Source organism: Phocoena phocoena, chromosome X, assembly GCF_963924675.1.
Source record: "Phocoena phocoena chromosome X, mPhoPho1.1, whole genome shotgun sequence".
In the NCBI taxonomy this organism is placed as follows: Eukaryota; Metazoa; Chordata; class Mammalia; order Artiodactyla; family Phocoenidae; genus Phocoena; species Phocoena phocoena.
In genome coordinates, this window is record NC_089240.1 from 124,269,152 (window position 1) to 124,285,884 (window position 16,733).

Consider the following 16,733-nt stretch of genomic DNA (forward strand, 5'->3'; position numbering starts at 1 on the left):
GGGACCCACCCGATCCTGGACCACCCGTGGAGGCTGAAGGGAGGGAGGAAGCTGCACGTGGAGAGAGATTCTCCGGCCAGAAGGGAGACAGGCAGCCAGAGGGTGGGATAGTGGGACACACTCCGCGGATTTCTCAGAGGAGGAAAGTGCAGAAGCCCTCTGCCCAAGGCACGCGGTGGTTGTGCGGAGAAGGTGGTAGTGCAACCCAGTTGCCCAGCGTCCTAATCCGGAACCCAAGGACCACACAGGGTGGTCCTCGTGCCTACGCTTGCAGCCTACAGAATCCAGGGCCCAGAGCTTGCGGACCTACTAGGTGCGCAACGCGCCCTGCAGCCCGGCAAGGCACTGCGGCATGCCTGGCCGGCCCGGGTGCGGACGCTCGGCGCCGCGGGGACGGTGAAGGTGACCGCCTTCTCCTTCCTGGCCCCGAGTGCTCTGCGCTGCGGGGCCGAGGGATGCTCGGGCCCACCAAAGTTTGCTCCAGTACTCGGGGGCCCGAGGAGCGTCCCCGGGCAGGGACTGCGCGCGCCGCAGCGGGGGTCGACCCCCATCCCCGAGGCAGTTTGTGCGCTCTTTTCTGGTTCCGAAGCGTAACTCCCAGTTGTGGGAGGAGGTAGGGGTTCCGAGAGAGGGTCTCCTTCCCGAAGCCTGCCTCCTGGCCCCGCCGGCCACCCTCCCGCATCCCTGCAACTGCCCCTCCGGGCGGGACCCGGGCCCGGCTCCCCAGTTCTGCGGCCGCTCCCACCAGCTGATTTTGACAGAGGGGGGGTCCCGGGCGGCGCGCGCGGGCGGAGCGAGCCCCTGCCAGATCCGGGGATGATAATGTGCCGGCTCCATGTCGCGGCTTCGGGCTGTCCAGGCTCCGCCCCCTGTGAGTGTGTAAATGTGTGATGCTGCCGCGGCCGCCGCCGCCGCCTGTGCAGCCGCCGCCGCCGCCGCCGCCGCCGCCGCCGCTGCCGCCCCGGCTGCCGCGCCGCGCCGCGCCGCTGCCGCTGCCCCGGCCGCCCCCGCCGCCGCCGCCGCCGCCGCCGCCGGCCCGCAGCCCGCCAGGCGGGCGGCCTCGCCGGCTCGAGCCCGCAGCGGCTGCCGCCGCAGCGTCGGGGCGCTGGGCGCGCGGGCAGCCGCGGACCGAGCGGAGCCGAGCGGGCGGCCAGGCACTTGCCCGCCCGGTGTCGCCGCCGCCGTCGCCGCCCCAGAGCGCAGGACCCGGCACCTCCGGCGCCCGCCGCCGCCGCCGATGCGGCCCGGGCACTTTTAGCCGGGCGGGAGGGCCGGAGAGCAGCGAGCGAGCCGCGCCGAGAGCCGCGCAGACCCGTCGCCAGCAGGGACGGACGCCCGGCCGCCGCAGCCGCCCGGCCGCTATGGATCTATTCGACTTTTTCAGGGACTGGGACTTGGAGCAGCAGTGGTAGGTGTTGATTTTTGCCTTCTCCTTGGCTGCGCGGGTCCCTGGGCCGGGGCTGGGCTTTTCGCCTTTGTTAAGAGGAGCCGGGGTTTGGTGGGGCGCCCGGGACGCCTTCCCACTTGCTCTTGGCCACCTCTGGCCCCGGCCGCCGCGACTCCTCGGTCGGGTGCCCGGGTGGGGGGAGGTGGGGACCGAGGGAGGGATGCAGGTCCCGAGGGCGTCGTTTGACACTCCAAGTCCAAAGAGTTGCGTCTGGCCCAAATCGGATCCGGTACTGCCCGGGGGCTGAGGCGCGCGACCTCCGCCGGGATTTTCTCCCCGAACGGCTGGCCGGGTGGCCTTCCCAGCGCACCGGATGCTGCCCGCCCGAAATGCCCCCAACTTTCCAGGTGCCCGACGCCGGCGGCCGGCCGCGGGGGGCAGGCAGCGGCGAGGTGCCACCGGCGGCCCTCCGCTTCCTCGGCGGCCACCGCCCCCGCCGCCACCCCGGTCCCCGCACGGCGCGGCGCGGCGCGCACACCTTCCCTGCCACCCGCTCGGCCCAAGTTCCCCGCACTCGGGCGCCGAGCGGCGGCTTCGGGGACCACCGCGCGGGGGACACCCGGTCCGGGCCGACCGCGGCGTCTGGCTTTCCAGACTGAGGGTTTTTGAAGTTGGCCCCTAAAGTTGGCCGCTCCGACGTCAACGCACATTTAATTAGCGGCCGAGCCCCCGTCCGCCCCCCACTGGGAGGCAGCCGCAGGTTTGTGGGTTTAATGGGCACCCAGCTCGGATTCACAGGTTTAGTCGGCTCTTCCCCAAATACCGTCAGCTTGTCCCCGAGAGGTTTGTGAAAGATGGTGCAGAGGTGACTGGGGAGCCGGAAAGTTGTTAGTCTGCGTGATGCGCGCGCGCGTGTGTATAAACAGATATGCGTATCTATTAACTTTTACAGAAGCTTCACCTCCTGCACCAACGTTATCACTGTTAATTTGTAATAACATTCTAACGTATCGATTTCCCCCCCACAGCCTATGGAATTAGACGGGGGGAAGGCGCGGCGGCAGCGACTTCGAATTGCACTCTTGGCTATTGCCTTTTCAAATGTAGTTGGAATAATCTATAGTAGCGACCGACAGTGCGAAATCTTTTGCAATGTTAAACTACTGGCAGCCGTTGACGATGAATGCTGTGTATTTTTACAAGGATTTCCCTTTGCTGATGTGATATTTTAGGCAATCTCCTTCTTTCGAAAAGGGTCATACTCTTAGCCAATAGCTTCATCATGTCAATCATGACTCCTTTAGTTGCAAATCCAAGATAATCAGAAGTTAAATACATTTTATTTTACAGCGATTCCGGGTAAATCCTTGAAGCCACAAATTACACTGTATCAGTATTAATCTGTCAGGCATTTTTGATACCATGCAGGGTTTTATCAGCTCTGCAGAAAAACAGGTTACAGTTTTTAACAACCATGCTGTTGTTATTTAAAAGTAAAGATCACGGTAAAATTACTGCTCAGCTAAATATTACGCTCCTGTATACAGCCCTTACCCTGCTTTGCTAGTTTATTTTGCACACCACTGATAACCACAGCATTACTATTTGCATGCAATTTGCCTAATATATGGTGTGGGTAACATCATTAATTTAACAGACGTTATAAGTGATTGTGTGGGTGTAGTTCAAATGTTAAACATATATACAAGGTATTAGGCTTTTAAAGACATGTTTATTATATTGTTTTCATTTCAGTTTACTCTTAGGCACATGCAGCTGCACATTTAAAGGAGGTGGGCTCTTTTAGTTGCGATTTCTTTTTGGCCCTTTTTGGAAACTATCCCTGACTATGCCACGTCAGTTAAGAAACATGCAGACTTGGACACTCCGTGGATATTATGTGAAATACCGATGAATTAGTATAACGCGTCTGCATAAATAAGCTGGCCTTTTCCCTCTGTGCACACGTTCCAGGAAAATTTCTCCTTCTTACTGTTTGATCGTGAGGGGCAAGCTTCCTTATGCATCTGTGTTTGTAAACATTTGTAATGCGGTTGTGCGCCTGTGTGTTGTACACCCCGACAGAGAAAAGGAACATCAATGTGAATAGTGGATGAACTTAAAAAGCTTGCTATTGCCTTGAATGGAAGTGTGTACCTTTCCAAACTCTCTTTGGACATTCAGAGCATGCCAATTACATGTTCATTATATGTTTACTTCCCCTCCTGGGGAGCAAGTAGTTGCTTAGACTGATGGCATCCATTGCTCCCCACCCCTAAGTCCCCAGGAGGTCCTAGGAAGAAAAGGGCGCCAGCCAAGTTAAGGATCTCTTCTCAGCAGTCACTTGTGGAACAGAGAGCTCTGAGCCATCTCTACCGCAACCCTAGATGTCTGACAATAACTGGATCAGGCCAGCTAAAAAACAAACTCATCTTCCGAGACTTAATGAAGAAAGACTTCACAGACACAGGCATCTGTGTCATTTGCAAACACTAGACTGCAGTAAGCAAAAAGTGTGTGCCCATTTAGAGACGTACACATTTGTCAGGAGGAATGCGAATGGAAAGGATGGGGCACGGGTGACTGCAGTGTGGATGTGCCGAGTCTGGGAGTGCTCGGTGCCTAACGGAACAGAGCCCTGGACTTCACACACCGCCAGAATCTCTTAATGGGTCATGCTCTGGAGTCGATTAAAGGGCCAGAGCTCTCGTTCTTCAAGATTCCTGGGTGAGTGAGCAATGTTCACCTGTGTCTGAGTTTAATATGAACCATTCTGTGAAAGAAGAGGAAGGCGCAGATGGCTGTGTGCACCAAAGACAGCACTTGCTCTTAAAAAAAAAGAAAAAAAGATAAAGGGAAAAAAAATCAAATTTCATCGTTGAAATCACTCCGTAGACTTGTGGCTGTGGTAACCCAGTAAATGAATTCTTGAGGTGTCTGGAGATCACGTGGCTAGATTTGGACCTGTTTACCAGCAAAATCCGAGGGCCTACCAAGCGCACAGCCTTTCCACCCTGCAAGCACCCCTCCCGTATTGATTAGGTGTTGCTTCGTGACAGGCCGAGGTTTTTTTGTAGAGATGCTTACTTATCTTCTTTTTATTATTGAAAAAGAAAGAAGGAAAGAAGGGAAGACAGATACAGCAAAGGGCTCATTCTAAAAAATAAAAAGGGAAAAGGAAACCACTGTGATAGCAAAATCACAATGTTCAAAAGCCTGGTGAAAATTGTAGTTAAGCCATTGTGACAGTGGCCGACTTCTCACTGCGAAGGACGGAGGCCGGCATCCATGGTTTGTAGTTTTTATGTGGTGTCTCACAAGTAGCCTAATTAGAGGCGAGCTTGCAAACGGGCAGTTATACAGGAAGAGACTTAAACTCACTAAACTGTTATATAAATAGAAAGTTCAAAGGTCTGTGTGGGGCCGTCCAGGCTGGGAAGGGGCCATGTGCGGGCCAGGCTTCTCCTCCCCCGGGGCTGCCCCAGCAGCCCCGCTTTCCCCAGTTTCCCTCAGCCATGGGGGGCGGGGACCCTGCTCTCCAGACAAAAGTGAACTGTTTCAGCTCCAGCTGGGCATGGCCCATGCACTGCAGCAGCCCGGCTGCTTCCCCTTGCTCTGCGCACACAGATCTTGGAGGCCTCCTGCGCAGCAATCCTCCGGAAGAGTGGAAGAGGCCTGTTTATGGATGGGAAGGTCGGGGAGAGACAGGGAACGCAACCTTGGTCTACCTGGGGGTGGCAGGAATGTGGAGGGGGCGGGGCGGCGCCTCCAGGTTGCCAGGATTTCTCTTTCTCTACCTCCAGCCATTTATCTTTCCCCCTCCCCCTCTGTTTGTTTTCCACTGCAAGGGAGACAGTCAGTGGTCTTTTTTTTGCTGGTACAATATGCATTCTCCGGCTTGTTTGAGCATTCATTCAGCAAACCACTTGGGCTTGAGTTTCTTAAGGGAGTATATGGGAGGGCGAGACCCAAGGTGGTGAAATTAGCTAGTGATGAGGTCTCCTCCACACCCACTGAAACCCCCAAAGATAAATGCTGTCCCCGTAAATCTTAAAAGGCAGGTCTATTGGGCAAGGAAGAAAATTATCTCATGTTAGAAATCAGTTTAATGATACATGAATTGTTTTGCTAATGATTCAGTCAAGCATTTAACAACTTTAAAATATACAAATCAAGATTGAAAACGACTGCCTCAAATATGAATCTGTCATGATAGACATAAACGAGATTCCAAACATTTAAGCGTTTTGTAGATGGATACAAATTATATTGTATTTAAACATGCTAATTATTGTTGAATAGGAATGGTTTTAATGTGCTGAACCTTTATTTCATGCCCATTATTCTTAGCTGAGACTATTTCTTGCATGAAAAATCTGCACATATTTAACAATTTCAGAATCGTAAAAGCCCAATAAAATGGCCATCTCTGGAACAATCTAGAAGCTATAGTCCTATGAGCTTATAGCTCATACCTCAGAAAGGGAAACTACCACATACTTGATTAGCCTGTCATGTAGACAAAACAACTGGTACAGTGACTACATTTTTCACTTTTAATTTTGTCTTTTTCTGATTGCTGTGGGATAAAGAAAGAGATTTTAAAAACTTGTTTACTGATAATGGAAAGAAATGTGTTGCTGATTTAAGAACTCAAGACCACAACCTGGAGAAACCTTTCTGAGGAGTGTGTGTGTGTGTGTGTGTGTGTGTGTGCGCGCGTGCGTGCGTGCGTGTGTGTGTGTGCGTGTGTGTGTGTTTCACCTGTGTCTGTAGTAGGACGCATCATCGTTGTTGCTACTGTTATTTGGGTGTTTACTCTGTGCCCCAAACATGACGAAGTAGCTAGTGCTTTAAATACTCAGTGCTTAAATACTCACTTAATCCTTCAGACAACTTTATGAGATGGGACCTATTATGATTTCCATTTTTGGATGAAGAAATGGAGGCAGTAGCTACTCAGTGATGCAATTCAGGTTCCAGCCTAGATGGAGCTGATCCCAGAGCCTGCACCAGCAACAACTGACATATTGTCTGAGCCTTTCCAACAGGTGGGATCCTTCTCCATACATCATCTCATTCGGTCATTGTGAATCAGAACGTACACGTGTTATTCCCATTTTACAGATGAGCAAACAGCCCTGGAGAGGTTGATGGACTCACCTAAGTTCACACAGCCTGGTTAGTAGTAGGGCTGGGTCAGGAATCCGCATCTCCCAATTTCCAGCTCAAGTGCCTTTCTGCAAAACCTCATTGCCTATTATTTATTGTTCCTGTGTGGGTTTGAGCATTTAGCTCTCACTGAAACAAACGGATTGGACTGTGTATATGATGCTTGTGTAAAAAAAAAAATCTGTGGAATTACCATGTAATCGACTAGCCATGGAACTCTGCTTTTTTCTTTTAATTGAATAGGGAACAATTTATGTAATGGTACAATCTCTTAGCACTTCTTTTATGGATGCCCCTTTAATGAAAACGTATGAATGGCAAATTACAATATGTGTATTGTAATTTGCCATTCATATATATTGTATGTATTATATATATGTGTGTGTGTGTGTATATATATATGGCAAAACTCAAGTCCTTGAGAACTGTTCATTTAAATTCGAATGCCCTAATTTTGAAGATTTGGTACCTGAACTTAAAGAAGACCATGGTATATTGTCTAGTTAATTGGGAGCCTCAAAGCTGGGCATAGGAGGTTAATAACATTTCTTTCCAAAGCTTTATAATTTACCACGTCTGTCATTTGATTTGATCCTCACAATAACCATGTGGGTTTGTCAGGACTGGTCTTACTGGCTGCATTTTGTAGACACGAAAACTGAAGTTCAGAGAGGTTAAGTCACAGCACAGCGCCTTTCCCATTACAGGTGCTCAAGAAACATGTGTTGATTGATATGAGAGCCCCGTCAGCTCCAAGAGGGCTCTACGCAAATGCTTCTGTCTTCCAAAGACAGTTGCTTAGATCCTGGTGGTAATACCTCCCCTCTGCCTGCCCGATAGTGTTTTAATTGTAACTTTTTGAAGGTCTCCTAGCCAGTCTGGTCTCTTGCGCAGAAAGTAACGAGAAAGAAGGATGGTAACCAAGAAAAGCTTAATAGGGAAAGGCAAAACTCGAACCCCTGTTATTTATCAGTGTGCTTAAAAAAATAGATTTCTATGAATCCTAAGATATGCTTAGAACTGAAAAAACCAGCTTTGAAGGTAGAGGGGTACAGGACTGGTATTGTGTCTCAATCTGTGCGGAGAACGTTGAAGAAGTATGTGTGACAAAAATCTGAAGAAGAATTGAGTGGTCGGAGGGTTGGGATTCCTCCAGCTTTCCTTGCGTTTCAGCCTTTATGACTTGTATTTCATCGTGAGAAGCCTGTTTTTCTACTTAACTGTAGCAGATCCACGCCATAAATTATCATGACTGTTAAACAAAGGTCCAGCACTGGGTTCCTCTAATGTAAAACTTTTATGTTGCACTTTAATGAAATTTTATATGCATGTTCAAAGCGAGGCACGCTTTATACCATGGAGAGGGCGGTGCTCGGAATTGTTGAATTTATTTTAAAGTAAATCTTTTCGATGACCTTAGCTGCTAACATCCACCTACTTACTGAGCTGAGAAAAATGGTCTGAGTGCTTAAATAAAATGGCCTGATTTAAGCAGGGCTGACAATAGCCCTCCAGCTAGAATCTGATTTTGATTATGGATTGCTTAGTTTATGGAATGCTATTCTTCATATACCTGTGCATTTTGCTTCATTTTGAAAAGAAAATCAGCCGGTGATTGAAAGGAATCTTGGATTTGGTTGTTCAATAGGCTTGTGCTGGTCTAGGAAGGTATAAAGGCCACACATTGGGAAATAAGCTAAGGAAACAGGTTGTGTTTTCATTGCAAACTTAAAATCACTCATCTGTTTAGTTTTTTCAATGTTCATTTTGCTGGAGAAAAGGAAAAGAAGAAACCCATCACTTCCATCTTATAAAGAATGGGGTTTTTTTTGGGCTTGGATTTCCAAATAATAGTTCTTTGCATCATCGACCGGCTTCAGTGAAAACCAGGTCTCAGGAGCAGATACCGGTGGCCTTGATTAAACCATATTCCTGGAGTCCAGATTTTGTGTTTTGTAGGCCACATATCTCCTGGCAATAGCATTGAAATGGTTTCTTTTTATATAAATAAAAAATAAAACCCTACTCGTCTTGTAGTGGTGCTGCATTGTAACCTGGGCTTTAACAGTCACTGGGACAAGTTTCTTAGGAGTCTGATGTCTCCTTGGTCTTTGGGTCTCTAGTGTGATTTGATCAAACCAACCCACCAGAAGGAGCGTGTTATGAGGACACTTTAACCTTCTGACTGTGGCAATATGTACACGACGACCTAACTGTCTGGTGAACACCGAGAAATGCAATTGCAGAGGCTTTATTTCTCCCTCCAGGATGTCAGTCAACTAATTTTTTTAAATAAATTAATACTCCAAAGGGACTGGTGGTTCCACGCCAGGTCGGCACAGCCACAGTAACTAAATTAAATTCCAGCGTGATGGATGTTTCCGATGAAGTGTCATGGAATCCCGGAGAGGTCTCATCAATTAGCCATTATTTATTTGCTGGCAAAAGGCTTTGGCTCAGGTGTGTAGATATTCATCAGTTCCTCAAACCCGGTGTTTCAAGACTGGAGGGCCCTTCACCATCATCTGGTCCAGCCTCCTCTTCATACAGATGTGGAGACCAAGGCCCAGGATGGGAAAATAGCTTGCCCAAGGACGTACAGTCCATACGTGACAACGCTAGGTCAGGTCCGGAGCTCTCGTGTCCCGGTTCAGTATTTGTCACCCTCTCCAGAACTGTCTGCACTGTGTACCTGCTCTGTGCCCAACGCTTTGCTCGGCAGTCACTTTTAGGGGGAGATAAAGGAATGTAGAAGATGACCTCTGGCCCCACTGACTTGACAGTGGAATGTAGACCTGGATTGGGGGAAATGGTGTGGCATGGATGTGAGTAAAATAGGAATTCAGGGAGAGAGAGGGAACGTGAGCTAGAGGAGGAGAAGCAGTCCTCCGCAATGGCCAGAGTGAACTGGAAAGCCAGAAATGGGGGCTGTTTAGCAGACCAGGAGCAGCCGACACTTGCTGTTAAACAGTTGCCTTTGGACCCGGAGTCTACTGCGTGAATAGTAGCTCACGTTCATCACATAGTTGCTGAAGTTTTGTTTTGCTGTGTGCGTGGAGTGTTCTCATTACCACTGACCACCATTTGCTGGGGAATAGCCACAGAATTCTGGACAATTATTTGACTGTCTGAATTATGTAAATATCGAGGCAAGCATTCTTCAAAGAAATACCAAATGAGAGTTTGTTTTCCTGAATCAGTTGAAACAAATGTTTGTAAGTTGGCACAATTGCTGGCAAAGTAGCGATTTTCGAAAGAAGCGTATATCGCGGCTCTTGAGATGTACCCAGATATATCTGTTCTTTTGTCCTTTCTCCTTTTTAAAAAAAATTATTAGCTCATTTTTGTGGAAGGTGTGTATTGATGTTTTTCCTTTAGTCTTTCTTTTTCCCAAAGCGTAAGTTGATGCCTTGGTACCATCTGATAGGTGTTTACATCTGTGTTTATAATGAATTGTTTCGGCCACCAAATAATTCTTTGTCTGGCTGTCTCATCCTTCGAATCTCAGCTCTGTCTCTGGGAAGCCGCTAGCTACAATCCTCCTATACCTCCTGCGTCCCCAAACTCACATACTCTTGCCCCGTCGGGTTAGACACCCTTCCTCTGAGCTGCCGTACTGCCCTGAACAGGCGTCCAATGCATCTGAGTTGTTTTGAGGGATGAGAACATGTCTTTCATTGGTGTAATCCTAGTGTCTGGCCCAGAGTAACAGCCTAATGCAGCCAATTCAGAGTGCAGCATCGTTGGCTTGTCCAATTCATTCAGGCGCCGTGCTGGGTCTTCAAAATATTACGTCTAGGTGGGAAGCCATAATGAATCACATTAATAATAATGAGTGAAAATAATAATTAGAGCTTACATTTCCTATGTGACGGCTCTGATTTGTGTTATCCGAGTTCCCTATTTTACAGGGCAGGGAAACTGGGACAGAGGGGTTCAGCGACTTGCCCAGGGTCACACGGATAGTATGCTGCAGAGCTGCAGTTAGCGCACAGGCTGTGAATACTTAGCTGAGCTGCTAGCCCACGATGATGCCCTGGGAGAGATGCTAGAATAGCGGCAAGCCCTGTGTGCTTCGGGGCTTGGCAGCGGACTGGGCTGATGAGGCCTTTGGCACTCATCTTTAGTATTTACAAGCCAGCATTGGGTTGGAGTCCATAACCGTATATGAGGTGTAACTGACCTGATATCTACTCCAACAAGAGATGCTCGATTCTGCTCCTCTGTGGTGTAAGCACAAGATTCGGAGCTTGGGAGGAAGACGCATTGAACGTGGGCTCAATGAGGGTGGGGTTTTTTGGGGGGCGGCATTATTTACCACTGCATCTGCAGTGCGTAGAAGAGTGGCACACAGTAGGTGCTCAGTTACCTTTTGTTGAATAAATCAATGGGTTGATATACAGTAACCTGCTTAATGCTTTGTGTGATCAAATTTGTGAAGAGATAGTTCAGAGGTGCAAGAATGAGGTCTAAGAGAAGATCTAAAATCACGATGGTCAGACAGGTAGGTACAGGTAGACGTGTTCAACAGATAGGCTCCTGAAATAGCCTGCTTATTAAAGTTTTATAAAGTAAGTCTCTCTATGTGCATCTGCTTGCTAGGAATCCTGTGGGGAATTCTTTGTTGTTGAGCGTAATCTCTCCTAAGCAGCCCTAAACTCATCAAATTTGTGATTTTAGATTGTTACGCATATAGCAGTTTCTTTTTGCGAGGTGCACCTACATTTAGTATCTATAACAATGCTGTAAGGGTAATTTTGCAGGCTTTTTTTCAAAAAGGCGTCTTAAATTGTTACCGTCATCAGAATGAGGCTTTCACGTAGTACAAAGGTGGAGGGGAGAGCATGCCTTCAACATTTGCTGAATATTCGTCTCCATACTTTTATAGCATTTTTTCCTCTGAGCCTGCTGCCTTGTTCGTGTTTCTTACTTGTCCTTCCATCCCTCCCTCCCTCCCTCCCTCCTTCCTCCCTTCTTTCTTTGTTTTAAAAATAGCTCCTGCTTTGGAGGCTAACCTAGGATTTGGGTTTTCCTAACGTATTTTTAGACAGAACACATTTTCTATTTATGCCTCTGGAGGATTCAGATTGCAGTTTCATCTCAAGGATGTGCAGAAAAGTTCCCCTATGTGTTCATTTTGCAGCATTCTGTAAGATGGTTTGAGAGCCAGCGTAAGAGAACTCGCATTTGCCAAGCACCATGTTCCATGCTTTACACACACCACCATATTGAACAAGCACCCCAGAAGATAGGTGTTTTTCCCACCGCCTTCACAGAGTTGGACATCAGCTGTATCAGAGTTGATGGGTAACTTAAAACTTCAAGATTCATTAAAATTAGCCTTGGGAGAAAAACTCTCTAAATATTATTTTTTTGTTTTTACAGTACACAGTTAAAGGTCATGAGATGCAGGTCAAGGAAGACAGAAAGATAAAAGGTGTTGAAGAAATCTAGGACATTTTAGTGGAGGTAAAGCACCCAGTTAGCTAAATTAACCAGGCATTAAGGTACATATTTGGAGGAGGAACTGTAGATACTTATGGGTTTTTAATAAATTAGGTCTCATAATCAGAAATGAAACATATCCAAGTATTAAAGATCCAGGAGGAATGCAAGAGCCATGATGATCTTTTTTCAAAAGTTAACTACTAAATATTAACCATATCCCTTTTGCTACAATTAGACATTTTGGCCAATTCGTTTTTTTTTTGCAGTTCTGTAACAGTGTAAACTTTAAACAGTTCACATGTATTCAGACCGCGAGTGATAGAAGTTCCTATCAAGAATGATGAAGATGATTATGGCTGGATTCTGATTAGCATTTTACCCTGAAATTACAATGAAATGCCAATGCACACTCTAATGTCATTGAAAAATGACACCAGTGGCAGACTTCTACCACAGGCTTTTGTAAACAATCACAGTTACTCACATATTTTGAACAAAAAAATGGAACTTTGATGAACCTGTTTCAAGAGGCTTGAAAAGTTAAAGTGAATTCTAACTGTAGATTAGTAGCAAATGATGACAGCAGAGCCAGTATTACCTCAGTTGATTAATTTATAAGGATACTGGTCAGTGATTTTAACCAACAGCTAGGCATAGTAGAATCCTAATGGGATCTGTCTGTTAAAATTACATAAAGTAGGGCATTTGATTTATTTCATAGTTTCTCAAAGCTCAATTTTAACTTCATACAAATAACGCATTAGTCACCCGGGATAAATGACACGTTGAATGAAGTTGTGATTTTGTCTGCTTCACCTAATCTGATTTAGCACAGGATTACATCTGGCTGGCCTCTGGGTTTCTGGGGTGTGTAAAGAATGCCTTCTGGTTTGGGTGTAGCAGTAAGAACTGCCATAGCTACGGCTAGGCGGCAAAACGGTTTATAGACATTGCCCCTCTTACTACACGATTAGCTGAAAGATGGGGTTGGCAACGAATTTGAGATTGGTTAAGTATTCAAGCCTGTAATATGTGTTATGAAAAGTTAATTTAGCAAAATAGCACTAGAATCAATAAAATACACTCTACCAAGTTAAGATGTGGGAGGACAGCAAACTTTGCCTAGGTACCCAACTGTAGTCCACCATTTCCAATGCCCTTGACCCTGGGGTTGGGGAGTCTTTTCCTTGGGCTGTGAATGCTACCGTGACCGCTCCAGGCAAGTACCTGCCTCTGAGTCTTACAGTGTCACCCATCCAGTTTCAGTGCCAAGTCTTGACCACCTTGTACACCCTGATCACCATTATTGCCATCTTTCTTTGGGTTCCTTGCCTCAATGGAAGATGGAAAGGTGAGTTTGTCCAGCAGAGAACCTTCGAAATCTGTTCGGCCTGCAATTGCATACCAAAATTGGAAGAAGGGGGGAGATTTTAAATTCATGGCAGGCTGGAAATACGTAGGCTTATATTTTTAAGATTTAAAAAACACGATTAGTAGAAAGTCCATAGGACTTCATGGACGTCAGATAACTCTTAAAAACGAAGGCAAATGATGAAGTATGGGGTAAGTTTCCTGAAATTGAACATAATCATAAAAATTCAAGGGAAAGCAATATATTCTGCAAAATTTATGAGTTTTTTGGTGGGGAGAGTTTGCAGAGCTTGACAACCCCCAGTGCATCTGGCCTGGCACATTCCTGTTTGTAATGAGAACCTTATGGGGTGCTGGGCCTCGGTTTTCTTAGGCAGGCCCGCTCCCCAGGGGTATCATAAATGATATGCGAGTCAGAAACTTCATGGCTCATGGCATTTCTCAGAGATGTTTTAGTTAAGCTGCCTCACCCAGCCACAGGGGCAGAAGTTGGGAAATGAGTCCCCTCATAAATCTTCATTGAGCTTTAATTAATTAATTATCTTTTTGGCTGTCGTTCATAGGAATTAGAAAGGGGGAAAGTAACTGAATGAATGTGCCTATATGACTCCACGGAAATGGTCCAGGGTCTTGGGTTCGTGTGACACACTAAGCAGAAACCCGCAGGGGTGTAAATACTGGTAGGGAAAAGTTGAACCTACAGAGCCAGAAACAGAAGCAAAAGGTGCAGTGCCAGTGTTAGGGCTACTTTGGCAGTTTTCTTGTGTCTCCTCTTTCCTTCTCTTTCCTTTTATTCCCCACAGGCTGGGAAAGTTTGGAATCCATCACGGTCTCACTTGGGAACTTGGGCCTCACCTTGTGGGCTGTGCGGGGTGGTATGGCTGCTAGGTCATGAAATGGGGATTTGTGAATTCGTGTTTGTTCAAACGTGTGCCAGCACCTGGATTTCCTGAATGAAGTTCTGATGCTACTTTTTTCTGAAAAGGAGTTCCAGCTATTTTAGTGGTGGTGATCGGGGGCGGGACAACCCCACGTTGAATGGGCTTGTGTAATGTGGATCCTTGAACTCACTTCGCCTCTCCTGTGACTTCGGGCTCCTCTGTCAGTGTGCCTGGAGCCCAGCCAGACCTCAGCAGCCATGAGGAAGAAGCCTGACGCTACTTCCAACTCCGCAGCGCTCCGCGCTCTGTCACCACCCCCCCCTCCCATCTCTGTCTTTGGGTTCCTGACGTTTATTCCTGTAAACGACACAGTAGTTGCAGTTTTATTCACTTCCTTGGGTAGGTCTAATGCATTGACAACAGGACTGCCCCTCGCATGAGCATCACTGACCTCCTCAGTCCTCCTTTTAATCATACCTGTTACACGTGATAAATTTTCAGACTTGTTTACCCTTTATTAGCGAGCTGGGATACTTGCGGCAGTGTTTCGAAAGGGGAAAAACAACACTGCTTTCTGGGAGCCGTTTAACCAATTTCTCCTAAAGACTGCTTGTGCATTTTATGAGAGCAATGTTTAAAAGGTGGTAGTGAATGAAGCAGCCTACACTGGAAAAAAAGAAAACATATTCTGGGGACAGAAGCCTTTAATATCTTGCAAGCTGTTTCATTGAATTCCAAGTTTCTGGTCCCAAACTGTTGTGGCATCTTGAATTTAAACTGTCAAGTTATTAGACCTTCATGTTCAACAGAATGGAAAGACACTGGAAATCCTAGCCGTTTTGCTTTGGCAAATTAAGCCACACTTGTTTACGTGGCCGGCGTTTAATAATAAGGCTGAATTTTCATAAATAGACAATGGGTGAGGAGGCCTTCCTAGAGTCAGTACGGATACTCTGTATCCCTCTGGAACCATTAAGAGGAGAATTGAGGCTCTCTGTGAGCTACAGTCTTTTTTTCCCACAACGATCATCTCCCATTTAAAACCTGAACTTTAAGGATCAGAAAAGCTCTAAAAATCTAAGGAGAAATAGGAGCAATTTTCATGAATCAACGTGAACTACTCAGAGTAGTTCTCATGAAGGTGGAGGGGAGAGGAGAGGTGCTGGCTGCTTCTCCGGAGCGCCTCCTCCCAGATACACGTCCCGGCGCTTGTGGAGAGCCTTAGAGCTTCAGACCTTAACGGGGATCGGAGCTACGTCAGCTCCTTGGTCATCGCCTTCCCTCACTCTCCCTAGCAGTGCTTACCCAGCTTCTGCTGGTCCAAAAGAAAAAAACAACACCAAAACCAAAATGGGAGGAGAATAAAACTCCCTCTCAAGGCAGCCAATTCCTTCCTGTCTGGGCAGTTCTGCTACGCATTCCATCATCTGTGAGAAAGGGCCACACAGAGGAAGTATAATGTCTTCTGCTCTCGTCAGCCCTCCCCGGGTCTGAGGGCAGCCCTGCCGTGTTCACTGTGTTCTCATTTCTCAGGGCAGGACGTCCCAGCACTGGGATAATGGCCTGCAGAGACTCACGGAGACCCTGTCTAGATACGCGTGTGGGAGGTGGCCAGGCCTGGAAGGCTCGAGCTCTATTTTTAGGGTAGATGGAACCAAGCGAGGCCTCGCCGCCTGGTCCACACACACTTTTTCAGAAGTTCGGTGCAAGAGCAGATCCTTACCAGCCTTTGCCCAGGGAAACCTCCCTCTGGGTATCTTTCCCTTTAATTGCCACAATATGGGAACCCCAGAGGATCGAAAGGCTAACAGGAGCTTTTCCAGAAGGAATCAGATAACTAATGTTGAACCCCGGTGCCTCCTGGGAAACTGCATCTCTCTCCCTGTGGCCATGTTGGCCTACCCTTGGGAGATGACCATGGATCCCGTGTATGGAGTGGCCGCTGCACGTCATACAATCCTCCGAACGCCTTCCACATGTAAACTCTTCAACCTTCCATAACCCTGTGAGGTAGTAGTCATGTTCATGATTGCCATTTTTATGATGGGGGAATTAAGGCCTAAGAGAGGTTAAGTCACTTGCTCAAATCACACAGGTAGGTAGCGTAGGTAGCAGCAGAGCTGGGGTTCAAAACCCTGGCGCCATAGCACTGCCCTGTAATACAGCTCCTCGGAGGCAAGGCTTGAATTGTTGCTCCACGCTGGCCACCTCTGCACGAACTACTACTTGGATGGCGTGAAAAGCCCCTCTTCCTCTGGCTGTGACCACGGCTTCATCTCGCACGATGGAGATTGGATCCGAATAGCATTCCACTCTGACACAACACTCTCCTTGCAATGTGTACGAAAGCCATCTTTGTGATGGGTGAAATTCTAAGTGTTGCATCTGTCTCCTGAAGAGGGGAATGGGCATTCATCCGTTCCTTCATTCATCACATATGTGGTAGGTGTCTACATGGGCCAGGCACTGGGGAT

General features: G+C 47.5%; 1 pseudogene; it reads right to left on the minus strand.

Annotated features, from left to right (window-relative positions):
• Positions 1 to 1,478: 1,478 nt before the first annotated feature.
• The window catches only part of LOC136142286 (elongation factor 1-alpha 1 pseudogene), a 66,851-nt pseudogene continuing 51,596 nt past the window's right edge, over positions 1,479 to 16,733 (minus strand).